Here is a 16,475-nt window from a genome sequence, read left to right as displayed (position 1 = left end):
AGTGTGGGCGGCGCCATTCCTGGGCAGGCTGCACTTTCTTTCGCGCTGGGCATCTCTCCTTATGGGGCGCACTCCTTGCACGTGGGGCTCCCCTACGTGGGGGACACCCCTGCGTGGCAGGGCACTCCTTGTGTGCATCAGCACTGCGCATGGGCCAGCTCCACACAGGTCAAGGAGGCCCGGGGTTTGAACCGCGGACCTCCCATGTGGTAGACGGACGCCCTAGCCACTGGGCCAAGTCTGTTTCCCTCAAAACACTTTTTAAAGTTAATGCAAGTAAATATGGCATTATTTTGTTTAGCCTAAACAAAAATGTTTAGGCTAATGTTTATGTGCTAGCTAAATGTGGGCATACTATTAAAGGGAAAGTTTTAAAGTCTGATAATTTGAAGTAGGTTTTTAGGAGAATCCACCTACTTAAGTTTCTGCCATAAAAGAAATTGAAATGATTGAATGGCTGACCACAGCCCTTGTTAGGGGCCTGATGATTTTTGGTTTAATAACACAGGTTAGTGTAGCTGTTTTTGGTCAAGAGGTTATGAACTGGAAGGATTATGCAGCAGGATTATGTTTTTAAAGGAGTTACTGGAGCTTGAACCTGGGACTTCGTATATGCAAAGTAGGCACTCAACCACTGAACTACACCCAGTCTGCTAGGCTTTATTTTAAATGCTGATTTATAGTACTCTGTGCAAGGTGTGTTGCAATGTTAAACCGGCTTTCTATAACTGTAAAAATGGCTCCCAAAAAGTAACAAACTAGGGAAACGGACTTTGGCCCAGTGGTTAGGGCGTCCGTCTACCACATGGGAGGTCTGCGGTTCAAGCCCCGGGCCTCCTTGACCCGTGTGGAGCTGGCCCACATGCAGTGCTGATGTGCGCAAGGAGTGCCGTGCCACACAGGGGTGTCCCCCGCGTAGGGGAGCCCCACGCGCAAGGAGTGCACCCATGGGGAGAGCCGCCCAGCGCGAAGGAGGGAGCAGCCTGCCGAGGAATGGCGCCGCCCACACTTCCCGTGCCGCTGACGACAACAGAAGCGGACAAAGAAACAAGACGCAGCAAATAGACACCAAGAACAGACAACCGGGGGAGGGGAGGGGAATTAAATAAATAAAATAAATAAATCTTTAAAAAAAAAAAAAGAGTAACAAACTGAATTCTTTGAGTTCACATAGGTTGTAAATATGTACATTACTGCACAAAGTGTCAGTTTTGCTATACAGATGGTAAAGGAAGAAATGAAATTATCTTTATTCTCAGAAAACACAGTTGTGTACACATAAACTCCTAAGGAATCTACTTCTAAGGACCCCTGATAAAGTGATTTAATCAAGATCATAGGATTCAAGGTTCAGATGAAAAATTGTCAATATATAGAGAAATACAGTCAAACAATTAGAAAATGAAATAAATAATACTATTTACAGTAGCCTAAGAACTCGTAAAATATTTGAGAATAAATTAAGCAAAAATATACAAGATCTGTATACTGAAAATTGCTAGGTATTGGTCAGAGAAATTAAAGAAGACCTAAATAAACTGAAAGATGTACCATATTGGGGGGTTGACTCGATACTGTTCATGTGTCAGTCTTCCCCAAATTAAGCTATAGATCCAATGTAACCCCAATCAAAATTCTTGTAGAAAAACAAAATCCTGGTAGGCTCTTTTGTCAAAACTTATGTGCAAGTGACAAGGACTTGGAAGAGTGGGAGCAATATTGAAATAAAGAACAAAATTGGAGGATTACAAAACTAAAGCTCTAGTAAATAAATAAAGGGGACAGAATAAAGAATCCAGTAAACCAATACATGTAAGTTCAATTAATTTTCAATAAAGATGCTAAGGAAATTCAATTGAGAAAAGAAAACCTTTTCAACAAATGATGGTGGAACAACTAGATAACCATATCGGTAAAAAATGAATCTTAAAACCTCAATCAGGGAAGTGGATTTGGCCCAACGGATAGGGCATCCACCTACCACATGGGAGGTCCAAGGTTCAAACCCAGGGCCTCCTGACCTGTGTGATACGCTGGCCACGTGCAGTGCTGATGTGCGCAAGGAGTGCTGTGCCACGCAGGGGTGTCCCCTGTATAGGGGAGCCCCACGTTCAAGGAGTGCACCCCATTAGGAGAGCCGCCCAGTGCAAAAAAAGTGCAGCCTGCTGGAATGGCGCCGCACACATGGAGAGCTGACACAGCAAGATGATGCAACAAAATTTAACACAGATTCTGGGTGCCACTGACAAGAATATAAGCAAACACAGAAGAACGGACACAGAGTAGGCAACGGGGCGGGGAAGGGGAGAGAAATAAAATAAAAAAATAAATCTTTAAAAAAACAAAACAGAAACCTCAATCAGATACTACTTACTAAAAAAAGTCTATCAATACCAAGTATTGGCAAGAATGTGGACAAATGGAACTCTCACACATTACTGGTAGAAACGTAAACTTGTAACATATTTTGGAAAATTGTTTTAAGTTTCTTATAAAGTTTAACTTACATCTCTCCAATGATCCAGCCAATATATTTCTAAGTATATACTTAAGAGAAATGAAAACATATATTTACAAATAGATTAATGCAGGAATGTTCTCAGCAGCTTACTTACCAAGACCCAAAATTGGAACATTTGTTTATGCCTGCAAATACATGAATGGATAAACAAATTGTGGTACCTGCATACAATGGAATGCTACTCATCAGTAGAAAGGAATGAACTATTGAGACACACTACAGCAAGGATGAATCGCAGAATCATTATGCAGAGGGAAGGAAACCAGTCCCAATAGTATGTAGTATATGATTTCATTTACATGAATTCCAAAAATAGACTAAACTAATCCATACTGAGAGTAACCAGAAAATTGTTACAGGGCAGGAATTTTTTTTTTTTTTTTTTGGTAAGAAAACAGGAGGAAATTTTCAAGGTAGTTATGGAAATAGTCAATATTTCAATATTCAGTAGTGTAGACAATACTCAAAACCCATCCATCTGAATACTTAAACTTATATGCATTTTATTATATGTTTTGTATGCCTCAATTAAAAAAAAAAGGAAAAATGCTTATATGAGAGTATTTATAGCAGCTTTGTTCATGATAGCCCAAAATTGGAAACAACCCAAATGGGTAGCAGAATTCATATTTTTTAAAATATTCAAATAATACATGTTCAAATAATACATAGGAATCATAACTTACCTTCATTTAATCCTCTCATCAATCTAATAAAGTAAATTGTGAAAACTTCATTTTTATAAGTCAGGAACTCATGTTTAGACAGTGATTGATCTTGTTTAAGATGGCAGTCATGGTGAGAGGTGAAACATCTCTCACCATTGCAGGTGAGCAATGAACATCTTTGCAACTTAAAACCCATGTTCTTTCTACTCAAGATCTTAGAGTGAATTAGTATACGTATTGGGTCTAAAAGCCCAGAATCTCCTGAATCCCAGTCTAGAGCTAGAAAACTCAGATCATCTTCTCATTGCATTCCAACAGAAATTTCTATGTTAAAAAACCATTTTGCTCACAGTCCAACCAGTAGGAAACCTGTTATATTGGTCAACTGGTTGATAAAACCCTTTCCTAAAAGAAAGTCTTATCTTTCTTTTCCTCTTGTTTTAAAATTATACTTCCAAAGGAGGAAGCCAAGGCCAGGAGACAGCAAAGGGAATTTTAATTGAGTCAACTGGGACATGCTTTTAATGAGGTCTTTCGTGTTAAAACTTCTGAAAAGTGCCTTGAGATCTCTTAATAATCTTGCCAAACCAGCACTTCAATTTGGTACTTACGATGAGAGTTTAGAGAGCCATTGATAAACTAACTAGCTTCCCTGTGGAGAATAGCTGAAGCCTCTGGAGGACAGCAGACCTAAATTAGACTGAAGTATGAGATCACAATGGGAAGTAAGGTGAAGAAGAGTCACTGATCACATGGTTCAGAAATCTTGACAGTCTTAAAAACTTGTTTGTTCCCATTTTCCTTTTGAATATGCAGTGAACATTTGTTGATTGCTTCCCCTCAATCCATTTCCCCTTTCTTTTTCTTAACTGTGCCCTAATTTCTTTTATGACATCTTTGTGGTTCTGGGAAAGCTGACTCTATAACCAATCTAGATGTAGGTTTGGCAGGCAGTCCATTCCAACCCCTTGGCCACCATGATTCTTTTGGATTGGGCGTGTGTCCTAAGCAGGTGCAGCCTCAGTGAATTCTAGTTGATGTGGTATAAAAATGTGAGGCCTTTATTCTGCCGTCATTTCTTTAGTATAAGAAGTGACTGTCGATTTTTATTCTGATCCCAGGCTTGTAAAGGGATTCACACCATTGTAGATGAGCAGTTAGGTTGAAAGAGGAAAGAGAGACCTAATGCCTTCTTGCAAGTGTTCTAGGTCCAGGGCAGCCCTGGCGACCTGAATTATATCTCAGGACATCTAGGCCTCTCCTTGTGTCCCACCCCTACTTGTCTGTAGTCAGCTTTCTTTCTGCCTTTGGACAGACTTTCTCTAGATAGTAGGACAGGGGATTGCCAGCAGCCCCCAACCTCCCTGCTCCAAGACCCAAAAGGCATGGCCTCTACCACTCCAACTTCAAATTGAGGACACTGACACAGCTTGGATCAGACTTCGACCCCTGGACAAATCACTATGGCCAGAGAAATGGAGACCCGTGTTCAGCTGGCCTGGGTCACAAGTGCTCTGTCTGACACCCCATGCTCATTGTGTGAGGCAGTCCCACCCAGAATCATGCTTTCATTGCATGAAGAGCACTTGCCGCAAGGGAAGGGGACGTGGCACTGAGTGGTAGAACGAGTGCTCACTGTTATTCGTACTGCTTTTCTTCCTGAGCAGGTTCCTTCCCTTTGTGTGTTGTGTGCAAGGAAGCAGTGGGAGAAAGGGATCGCAGGCAGAATGGAGTGTGGGTTTTATTGTATCCTTACTACGAAGTGAGTAATTTTTGCATGAGTTAGCCTATTATATCTCATTTAATTTATTATGATATTCCCATTTCAGACAGAAACAAACTCAGGCTAATAAGAAACTAGCCCAGGACCACAAAAACATAAAGTGATAGAGGCAGGAGCTAAAGCTAGATCCATTTGACTCCAAAGCATAGAATTTTATTTTACTGCCATACCATGCTGCTCAGAATGAAGCGAGCAACCCTCACCTGGTCAATATACCATTCCCCCTTGCTCCCCTAGTTACTCCTGAGCATCTCCCCACCCCTGTCACGAACCTGGATTAGCACCTGAAACCTAGGTTTTCCAGACCTATGTGATCATCCTTGTCCTATCCCACAGGAGACCAAGGATGTATTCCCCAACTTTTAAACAGGTGTACTTATGAATTGACCGAAAACTGGTGAACATATTTCTGAACATAGCCTTTTACTTAACATGATGAAATCTTGTAGCAAGAACCAGATAGCCTGTATTTGAATCCCAACTCCACTGCCTACTAACTAGGTAACATATTCTGCGCCCCAATTTATTTGTCCATAAAGTGAGGCTAATGACAGTACCTAGCTCACACGGTTTGTTGTGAAGATTAAATGAGTTAGTATGTAGAGTGCTTACAACAGTTTCTGGTACAGAGCAAGTACTATGTGAGTGTTGGCTCTCTTAAGTACAAGTGTTCATGACACTCACCATTAAGGGACTTTTCTGACCGATGCCAAGGCAGTAGACTTCTTGCTTAAGGATTCTTCATTTTGCTACTGGGATTCACATCTGGGATGTACACAAGGTTTCAGAGGAGCAAACCCATTTTACTGTAATCTAAGGCAGAAGTAGTTTACTTACGACGCAGGGAGCATAGTTCAGAGGGGCAGCAGTCCTCCTGCCTGACGGTCCTGCTCGCACACGTGCGGTGAACATTTCCCCCGTGTTTCCACTTAGTATACCCACAGCCTGATCATTTAAACACAGGAGTTTAAATACACTTCCGTTTGCACAACTGTGGGAAACACACGAGTCAGGAGTGCACAGAGTTACCACCTGCAGGGTACGGAGAGTGAGCTAACAGGTGGATAGCAGAAGTGAGAGGCTCTGAGTCCAGGTAGCAGGGACCAGAATCCCAGGGAAAGTCTGCAAATGTAGCTTCTGAATGAAATGGAATATAATTTCCTCAGTGAGGAGATAGGAAAACATTGCAGGGTTTCTGCGTTGCAAGGCCCCAAGAGAGTAATCAAAGTCCACTGTGTGTGACAGGCACATCCATCACTGAGTCACATAAGGGAATGGAAAGATGTCTCAACATCACTGACTATGGAAGCTTGACAGGTTTGGGGTGGCTCAGCTCTGGGGCTCTTTTTCTTCTCCTCTCCAGATCAATTCAGATTAGTACCTGATTCTAGAATTGGATCTGAAGCTCATTTGTAACTGATAACTCTCAAGATTTTGCCTACAGAAACGGACTTTGGCCCAGTGGTTAGGGCGTCAGTCTACCACATGGGAGGTCCGCGGTTCAAGCCCCGGGCCTCCTTGACCCGTGTGGAGCTGGCCCATGCTCAGTGCTGATGCGCGCAAGGAGTGCCCTGCCACGCAGGGGTATCCCCTGCGTAGGGGAGCCCCACGCACAAGGAGTGCACCTGTAAGGAGAGCCACCCAGCATGAGGAAGGGAGCAGCCTGCCGAGGAATGGCGCCGCCCACACTTCCCGTGCCGCTGACGACAACAGAAGCAGACAAAGAAACAAGACGCAGCAAAAAGACACAGAAAACAGACAACCGGGGGAGGGGAGGGGAATTAAATAAATTAAAAAAATAAATAAATCTTAAAAAAAAAACAAAACATGGGGCAGGGGAATGGATGAAATAAATCTTCAAAAAAAAATCAATGGACATATGGAGAAAATAAATAATATAATTATAAAATAAAAAGATTTTGCCTACATATCAAAGGCATATTGGGAACTATACCTCCATATGTTGTTAAAGCTACTTAGTAATTGCTGGTCTATTTATGTATATACCTTCGTCATTTTACCATACAGTTGCTATACTATTCAAAGATTTTTCCATGTTAAGCATTTTTATAACAAAAGTTGCCTCCCAGTCTTCTGACAGAAAATACATTTTATACTAGAAGCAGAGCCTTGAGTTTTTCAAACAGTATCTGGATCAAAAAACAAAAGTCAGACTACTTAAAAAATGAAGACATGTACTTACAACCTTTGATTTCAAAAAGCTCATAAAATGGACAAGGATTTTTTTGTAGTAATAGTTTAATTTAGATACTCGAAGTGTATAGTTTGTGTTCTTCCCTTTGTTATAAATGTCCTTGTGTGCAAAGTGGAATTTTTATACCATGCTGTAATAAAAACAATATTTTTTATTGTTATCATTTGAAGATCGAGCTTAGCAAACGCATTCTAGCATTTGTTCCCTTCCCCATTCCTCTGCCTGTTTTATGCATAGAATTAATAATTCCCTAGCATATTTTTTTTTCTTAGTCCCCTAATGTGTCCGTCCACCCATTGCCATCTCAAAGAGAATTAATGGGTCTCACCTTTATTATTCCATAGTACTGCGTGTAGCCTTTTATTATAGCACTAACTGCATTATATTATAGTTGCATGTGGATCTCTCGCCAACTCTCCCACTCCAAAAGAATTTTAAAGCCTTGAGGATAGGCTAATTCATCTTCATATTTTTAGCATTCAGCCTAATGCCCAGCACATCATAAGGCAGTCAGCAAATATTTGAATGAATCATCATTTTATTTTATTTTTTTTTAAGATTTATTTTATTATTTCTCTCCCCCCACCCCCTTGTCTTCTCTCTGTGTCCATTCACTGTGTGTTCTTCTGTGCCCTCTTGCATTCTCTGCGGCACTGGGAATCTGTGTCTTTTTGTTGCATCATCTTGCTGCATCAGCTCTCCGTGTGTGTGGCACCACTCCTGGGCAGGCTGCACTTCTTTTCATGCGGGCAGCTCAATGTGGGGCACACTCCTTGCGTGTGGGGCTTCCCTACATGGGGGACACCCCTGCGTGGCAGGGCACACCTTGTGCGCGGCAGTGCCACGCCTGGGCCAGCTCACCACATGGGCCAGGAGGCCCTGGGTTTGAACCCTGGACCTCCCATATGGTAGGCAAGCCCTATATCAGTTGAGCCACATCCACTTCCCTGACTCATCATTATAAAAATATGGGTGATGAGTGAGGCAAAGCAACTTGACTAACATATCCAGTCAGTAGCAGAGTGGGCTAGAATCCAGGACTCCATGTCTGCTCTTCCAACCCTCCCTGACCCAGCTCTTCCATTACATTAGGTGTTTCTTGGTCTAAACAACCAGGTTCAAGACATACATAATTTTATAGTGACTTCAGATATGGCACAACAAAAGCAAAGCAATAATATGATTATTTGTATTGCAGACCCTGGTGTTTAAAATTTGTTTTTGTTTGAGTCTTGATGACAAGGTCATAAGACTGGAGAGACATATACAGCAGTCATCACCTGGAAAATCTTCACTTTGGAAGTGGCATTTTTGGATTATGAAACTAAATTGAGGGGGAAACAGATGTGGCTCAAGCAGTTGGGCTACCATCTACCATATAGGAAGTCCAGCGTTCAAAGCCCAGGATCAGTTCCCAGAGCAGCCTAATGAGAATTCAAGCAGACACAGAAGAACACACAAAGAGCAGACAACTGGGTGGGTGGAGGGGGGGGGTGGGAGAAAAATAAATAAATCTTAAGGAAAAAAACTAAATTGGGGGATTGGATGCGTCTCAAGCAGCTGATCACCAGCTTCCCACATATGAGGTCCTGGTACCGAAGGAAAAAAAAAAAAAAAAAAAAAAAACTAAATTGGGAACTACTTGGCTTTTTAAGTCACTTGCTAGAATGTGTGTAAAATTGGTCTCTTATTGTGTGTTATAATGCTATAATATTGGTTCGGTTAAACCCTCTAGTTTATCAAATCCTTGCCAAAAGTGGGTCTCAGGGAAAATAAATTGGAATTGGAATACATTTAAATATAGAAATCTCAGGTTTCCAGAATAAGGTATCTTCACTTAACAAAAGTAATTCCTACAAAGCCTGTATTAGTAACAACTCTATGTCAGGCACTGTGCTAGGCTGGGATTTATTAAGGTTACGCATATCCTTTCTCTCCACTTTCACTGTCTTTTTTGTCCCTTTCCTTGCTTAAGATTTTTTCTTTTTAGGAAGGTAACTGGTAAATGTGGAATGTCTAAGTTCTTTTTAAGATTTTTTCCTAAAAGGAAGTTTTTAATTAGAGGGCTTGAGTTTGGCTAGGGAATAACCCTAGCCTTAAGTACCCACTGTTGAACCCTAAGGGACTGGTCACATTTATTTGAAATATGGTTGCTGTTGTTTTTCCAACTCATCAACTAAAACTTGATTATTTACTGCCTTTGAACTTGCAGCTACAAGGTACATGTGTTTCAGGCATTATGGAAGCCCTTAATCTCACAGCACCTCTAGTACATATCCCTGGCAGATACAAAGCAGAGGCAGAACGGTAAGAGCTGAAAGAGAGAGAGGCTCACGTGAAAGCACTTTGTCAACTTATGAAGAATGGTGTTTTGTACAGAGCCTATCACAGAGCTGAGATTCAGTAAAAATGTATTGGTTAAAAAGAAGAGGGGGGAGAAAAGCAGACATCTTTTACTCATACCAGAAATTTGCTCTTCTTTTCTGCTCCTCCACCCACATCTCCCATCCAAAAATAAATAAATAAAAGAAAATGGATTCTGTTCCAACCTGGAGCATTAGCCAAAAATTGTCCAAATACCCAGACAGGTGATTTTCCTACGTATATGTTGTCCAAGTTGTAGACCTCCTTTCAGTCAGTTAGGGGTTGTGTTTGCTAGTAAGACCTAATTATAGTGGCTCAAACATACAGTACAAGGGTTATTCTCTCACATATAAAGAAGTTTAGAGCTAGGTGATCCAGAGTTGATTTAATGGATCCATGGAGTCATCAGGGACCCGTGTGCTTTTTCTGTCTTTTTCCTTTGCTGGTGACTTTCACATTTGCCTGGGAAAGCCCTTTTTGCCTTTCTCCTGCTACCTGGAGTGTAGATAGAATAAATGGTGCTCTACTAGTCATCTTGGCCCCTGAAGGTCCAAGACTGCTGAGTTAACTATGCCTGGATCTGCTCTATTTCTGCTGTCCCTATAATCTTGTAACAACAGCAATAGTCGTTACAAAGGAAATCAGTGTTCTGGAAGATGCAAGTTGTGTTTCAAAGTAGTTTCTTTTCCCAGAAAGGAAAATAGGCCATTTATTGTCTCTGCATCAAAGTTATCAGTGGAGAAGCAAACAGTGAGTCCAGTAGGTCAGAGAATCTTCTGTGCCTGTGGAAACTGTTGTTAATATGGCTACATAAACTGCTCCTTCACTGAGTTCCAGGGTCTTTCTTCTGCAGATGTGGACCCTTGGAGGTTAGGAAATGGATGAGTTCTTTTGAATCCCTCAAGCTTATAGATCAAACAACCTTGGTCATCTTAAAGGTGCGTGGAGGGTCTGAGTACCCTGCTGCGTAGATTAACACTGTGCTAGTCATAATGTATATACTTAATTTCATTTCCTAGAAGCACTATAAAATATTATCCCCACTTTATATTTAAGGAAACTAAGGTTTCAAAGGGTTTATGTCACTTGCCCAAATGTCATCCTTGTAGTAAGGGATGGCATTGGGATTAGAATGCACATCTGCCTAGCTTCAAAGCCTTTTTAAAATCTCTGTAGACAGAAGAGCTGTCAGACAAGGTTTAGGAGGTGGTCCTTAGGTGTCTTTACTCACAGTCATATGCAAAGTTGTCTCCCCTGAGAATTGGCGTTCGAAGTTCTCGATTTGTTCGGTAAACGTGACCCTCGGCCCAGGTAGGAAAATGAGCTGTGCTGGGTACCAAAGGGGGACACAAAAAAATCTAATAATAATCCCCTCCTTATGCAGCCCCCAGTGTAGTGAATGATGGAATCAATACTGCTGGGCAGAGAGGTGTTAGTTGTGTAAACTGAGGTCATCTTGAAGGGTCGTGGAGAAGGGATCAAATGAGGGAAGAAGGGTCTGCTGACCTCTCTCTTAGCCACCTGAACTAGAATCTTCGCAGTAGCCGTGGAGCTGGTGGTGTCCTAATTCCACAGCAAGCGTCTGGTGTACGCGCTTCTTAACCTCAAAGCCTGGCTCCAGGGCTCTGCTCTGCCCATTAGATGACCAAGTGTAGACTAAGTACTGTTTTTTCCCCTGATGTCTTAAATGTCTTTTAAAAAATAATGCATACATGGTAGAAAAGTTCCATTCTACACCAAAGTACAGAATGGAACTCAATGAATGTTATCTGTCCAGCTTCCACTGGTTCCACCTGCCTCTTGGGTCCTTGGCAAGTCCCAGCTACTGCCGCTGCGTTCCCCTCGCTCGCCAGCCCTGCTGGCTGCCTCGGCGTCCTCCGGCGTGCTCCGGTGTAGTCTCTGTGGTGCCGGCTGTGGAGAGAGCAGTAACAGCCCCAATGCCTACGCCGCCCCCGCCCCCTGCCCCCTCACCCCAACCTGAGGTACCGTGATTCTGTTGCGCCTCTCTGGAGACATTCTGATCCAGCAACCGGCTGTTTTCACGGTAGGCTGTAGCCAGTTTAGCAACGCACAGCCTTGGGTTTGCTTTTCCACCTACCCTGCCTGGATAACCTTTTTTCCACTTTCCGCCCAGGAATTTCAACACCTGATAAAGAAGGTAAACTGTTTTCTAGGGAACTGTTTTCCAGGGATCTGGTCAAGTTAGTATTTGTTGAGAAATAAATATTTATCCCACCCAGTCCCTTTTCCTGTTTACCCTGTTTGCACTTTGTTATTTTTCAATAAACAGTATAATAATAGATAATATTTGAATGTGTATGTGATAGGCACCGCTCTAAGTCCTGATAATTAGTGAGCACTGCAACCCTATGAGATAAAATAATTTCTAGAGAGTGTTTCATGTTACATGTATCAATTGCATTTGTTTTATTCTTTAAAGGAATAATTATTACTTTTGTTAATATGGTACATAGTCAAATTCTAAAAGATTCAAAGAAGGCAAAAAATCATCCCAAATCCCATTATCTGGAAAATAACCATTAGACAAATAACATTCCAGGCAGCTCTTATGAACTTCCTTTTTTTCTCAAAAACTGCATACTGGTTTATGAGTACACCATAATTTAACTAGACTTCAACTGATAAGCATTACTTTGTTTTTTTTCCCCTTCATTATAAAAAAAAAGATCTTGTAATGACCATATAAAAATGCTTTTCTATTTCTATAAATTTTCTGGCATATAAGATATGTTTCTTGGCGGCGGACTTGGCCCAGTGGTTAAGGCGTCCGCCTACCACATGGGAGGTCCATGGTTCAAACCCCAGGCCTCCTTGACCCGTGTGGAGCTGGCCCATGTGCAGTGCTGATGCGCGCAAGGAGTGCTGTGCCACACAAGGGTGTCCCCTGCGTAGGGGAGCCCCACGCACAAGGAGTGCACCCCGTAAGGAGAGCTGCCCAGCGCGAAAGAAAATGCAGCCTGCCCAGTAATGGTGCCACACACATGGAGAGCTGACACAACAAGATGACGCAACAAAAAGAAACACAGATTCCCATGCCGCTGACAACAACAGAAGAAGACAAAGAAGAAGATGCAACAAATAGACACAGAGAACAGACAACTGGGGTGGGGGTAAGAGGGGAGAGAAATAAAAATAAATAAATAAATCTTAAAAAAAAGAATGTTTCTTTCCTCCCAAAATTTTATCCGCTTATCACTTTGTGCCCATTGTCCCTGATCCAATGAAATAGCTATTTAACAGCAAGATGATCTACCCTTATGTGATTCCACTGATGGAAGAGAATGGAAACAAAAATAGGACAGAGATGTTAAGTTTCACATCCTAGAGTTTTAGTAACCAAAGGACACACAGCTGATCAGTGGTATATTTTGGGTTATTCTGTTATGTTTTATTTTTTATTTTTTAATTGTTTTTTTTTTAAGATTTATTTTTTATTTATTTCTCTTCCCTTCCCTACCCCCTTCCCCCTCCACCCGCCCCCCCCCAGTTGTCTTCTCTCTGTGTCCATTCGCTGTGTGTTCTTCTGTGACCGCTTCTATCCTTATCAGTGGCACTGGGAATCTGTGTTTCTTTTTGTTGCGTCATCTTATTGTGTCAGCTCTCCGTGTGTGTGACGCCATTCTTGGGCAGACTGCACTTTCTTTCGCGCTGGGCGGCTCTCCTTATGGGGCACACTCCTTGCGCGTGGGGCTCCCCTACGCAGGGGGCACCCCTGCGTGGCAGGGCACTCCTTGCGCGCATCAGCACTGCGCATGGGCCAGCTCCACACGGGTCAAGGAGGCCCGGGGTTTGAACCATGGACCTCCCATGTGGTAGGCAGACGCCCTAACCACTGGGCCAAGTCCTTTTCCCTCTGTTATGTTTTAGATTTTTTTTTCCTAAACTCAGTCATAGCTTAAAAGTAGTAGATGTACTAATTTATCGTAGACATTGCACACTAACCTTGTTAAAGGGCAACAGAACCTATTTTGAACGTTATGATGTAGCGAGTGCCAGTGATTAAGAGAATCAGCTGGGTACCAGCACAGATGATGAATTTTCCTGGCATTGGGGATGACTTTCTAGAGTTTGAAATTAAAGGTTTAAACCTATACAATTTAGTTTTTCTTCTTTTTTTCCTGTCTGTAATCTTGCTGAATAGTTCTGTTATATAGGTGTGTAATTGTGTTCCTTGAATTACCAGCTTCTATTAGGATTCATTATTTTTTCTTTCTTGCTATGTACTAATATTTAGTGAAATTCTTGCTTTATACAGTTTATTTTGTTCTAATTTTTATAAAAATATTCATTTCCTTATACTGTGACTAACTGCATAGGAATTTGTTCTTATTTATTTTAGATTGTAGTTTGCTTTTTAATCACCAGGATCATATTTGCAAACATGATTTAAATAGAGGATAAATTTCTAGTAGAATTTCTGGATCAAAGAGTATGTGCATTTAATTTTTTAAAAATATGGAACGCTTCACAAATTTGTGTGTCATCCTTGTGCAGATGCTATGCTAATATTCTCTGTATCATTCCAATTTTAGTATATGTGCTGCCAAAGAGCACACTGCATTTTAAATTTTGATAGACATTGTCAAATTACCTTCGTAAGAAGTGATGAGAAGTAACAGGAGGATTAGCTGGGCTCATTATTTTTCCATACATTTTTAAAGGTAATTATTTTTTGTCCAGAATAATTTGCATACAACCCTTCCCTTGAAAATTTGAAGTAACAGAACTTTTCTGACTATCTTTCCAGATAGTAAGCCTATTGTAGAGCAGATGGGAATTCATCACATTAATGAGCAGTATTAATCTGTTGCGTGACCAGACAAACCAGCAAGGCAGCTGCTGTGGTATTACTGTTTGCAGACTTTCTGGTTGAACAGAGAGACCTTGCCATTCTTACAAGGAAGTACGTAAGCAAGGGTCAGCATATCCACGTAGTCAGCAAGTGCTGTGAGAAAGGGAAAGAGGATTAGAGAATTAAGACCTCCAGTAATGTAGGATACTTTCTGAAGGAGTGGAACGCAAAGGCCCAGAGCTCCTTGATGCCTGCTCGGACCAGCTTAGTTGGAACTGGTTCCTCCTTCCTGAAGTCCAATAGCACTTCATTTATAACATTTATATGCAGTGACTTCATTGTCTAAATCAAAAAGCACGACACATGTTCTAACACAGAGGCCAGACGCTGGTACGTTTGACCTGAATTCCATTCGTAGAGCGTTTTGCTTGGCCTGCAGAATTTTAAACAATTTTAATTGGTCATGGATTATTAAAAATGGAGAGATTTTACATAGAATCCATAGCATTTCTACTTTCCAGATCTGGTAAGACTGGACCCAAATTTCTGCTTCGCAACAACTAGCTCGGACTGGGCAGTAGCTGTCCACCTTAGCCAGAGCATATGCTTTCCAGTTGGCTGTGGACCCCCAGTCCCCCACCCCCAAACTAGGTCACTCAAATAGGTATCTGCTTGGTCCTTTTTACATATTTCTGGCTCATACCCCTGAAACATGTGCCCTATGGAAGCAAGGATTTCATTTGTTTTGTCCATCGCTTCTCCAGTCAAACACTGTCAGTTTGATTTTTGAAAGAATTTGTGACTCCTTATCTAAATTTGTGGGGGGAAAATAAGGCAGGATTTTTTTCAGAAAAGGGATCTAGTTCCCCTTTGCCCTTGAGGTATTACATATGACTTACCATTATACTTTTACTGTTTGACTTATCTCCCTTGCTGGATGGTAAACTCACTGAGGTCAGGGACCTGCCGTCTAATGTTTTATGTACTTACTTGATAATGCCTTGCTTGTAAGAGATGCTTAAATAGTCCTTGGATGTTTTGCAAAATTTTAGAATTTCTCATGAAAAAGAACTTGGTGAATAAAGGCAAAGAGAAGGTAATGAACATGCTGCGGTGGGAGACAATGAGGTGGCCCATTTGAATTTCTTCTGCAGCCCTTCTGTTTACCATCAAGACCATAAAATATCCTTAATAATCCTCACCTCTGCTTTTCAGTGGCAGGATAAATTGCTCCCCCTTCTTCACTTTGTGCATACTTTATTTTGGTATTTATTATATTATATTAGAGATCTTATTTCTTATACTAGTCTGTGATTTTCACATAGCTAAGAACTCAGGTTTGTTTTCGTGTATCTAACAGTTAATATTTATAATAGTTTGTGTCCCAACTCTATAGAACCTCTGTTCTGGAAACTCGGTAAATGTTTGCATTTAATTGAGTTTGTATTAGGAGTAGTATTAAAGCTTTTAGACCACTTTATATTAATAGTTTATGAAACATCTTTATATTCATTCCCTTGCTTGATCTTGAGATCAACTTTGGGAGCTGCAAAGGAGAAAGTGAAAACCCAGAAAGGACCATGTGACCTGTCCACAAGGCAGCTACCCAGGCTGAACTTGTCAGGTTTGGCTGAACATACACTAAACTGATGCCTAGGGAGGGAGGGATGGAATTATGGAAGGCCTATAGCTCTTGGCTGAGCACTTGGGGCCTGGTGTTTTGAAATAAGAAAAAGGGAAATGTTTTTTGATGACTTATTTTTGGATGAGGGTTCTTAAAATAACATTCCTTAATGGAATGAGAAAGATGAAGAGTAGTCCTTAGTTTGCTTGCCTCACCCAGATTCCATTTACCTCCCAGAAATTTCCTTGTGTCCACCCAGCTCTGCAGTAACAGTCAATCCCAATCACTGACTGTACTTCACTTTTTGGGTCAAGGAATACCCCTCCCATTTCTGCTTCCACCTTAGGGCTTTGGATAGGGGCCCTTTAATTGCTGTTGACTAAAGAATGGAGGCCAGCCCTTGCATACCGGGAATGCCAGTGGCTTTGTTAGCTGAGGAGGGCACTGCATTAGCTCTGGCTCCAAATCCCAGAGCAGGTGGAGGAAA

The 16,475-nt window shown here is 41.6% G+C and overlaps 1 protein-coding gene and 1 non-coding gene across 2 annotated transcripts in view; one reads left to right on the top strand and one right to left on the bottom strand.

Moving 5' to 3' along the window:
* The window catches only part of GAB2 (GRB2 associated binding protein 2), a 197,015-nt gene that overhangs the window by 27,768 nt on the left and 152,772 nt on the right, over positions 1 to 16,475 (top strand). The gene's annotated exons all lie outside the window — the stretch shown is intronic.
* On the bottom strand, positions 14,022 to 14,126 carry LOC111764766 (U6 spliceosomal RNA). Its single transcript, XR_002797294.1, has one exon. It is a non-coding gene; the product is annotated as a U6 spliceosomal RNA (small nuclear RNA).

This window comes from Dasypus novemcinctus, chromosome 10 (assembly GCF_030445035.2).
Source record: "Dasypus novemcinctus isolate mDasNov1 chromosome 10, mDasNov1.1.hap2, whole genome shotgun sequence".
NCBI classification, from domain to species: Eukaryota; Metazoa; Chordata; class Mammalia; order Cingulata; family Dasypodidae; genus Dasypus; species Dasypus novemcinctus.
Note: the sequence above shows the minus strand (reverse complement) of the source record. Positions and strands in the feature narration are given on the sequence as shown.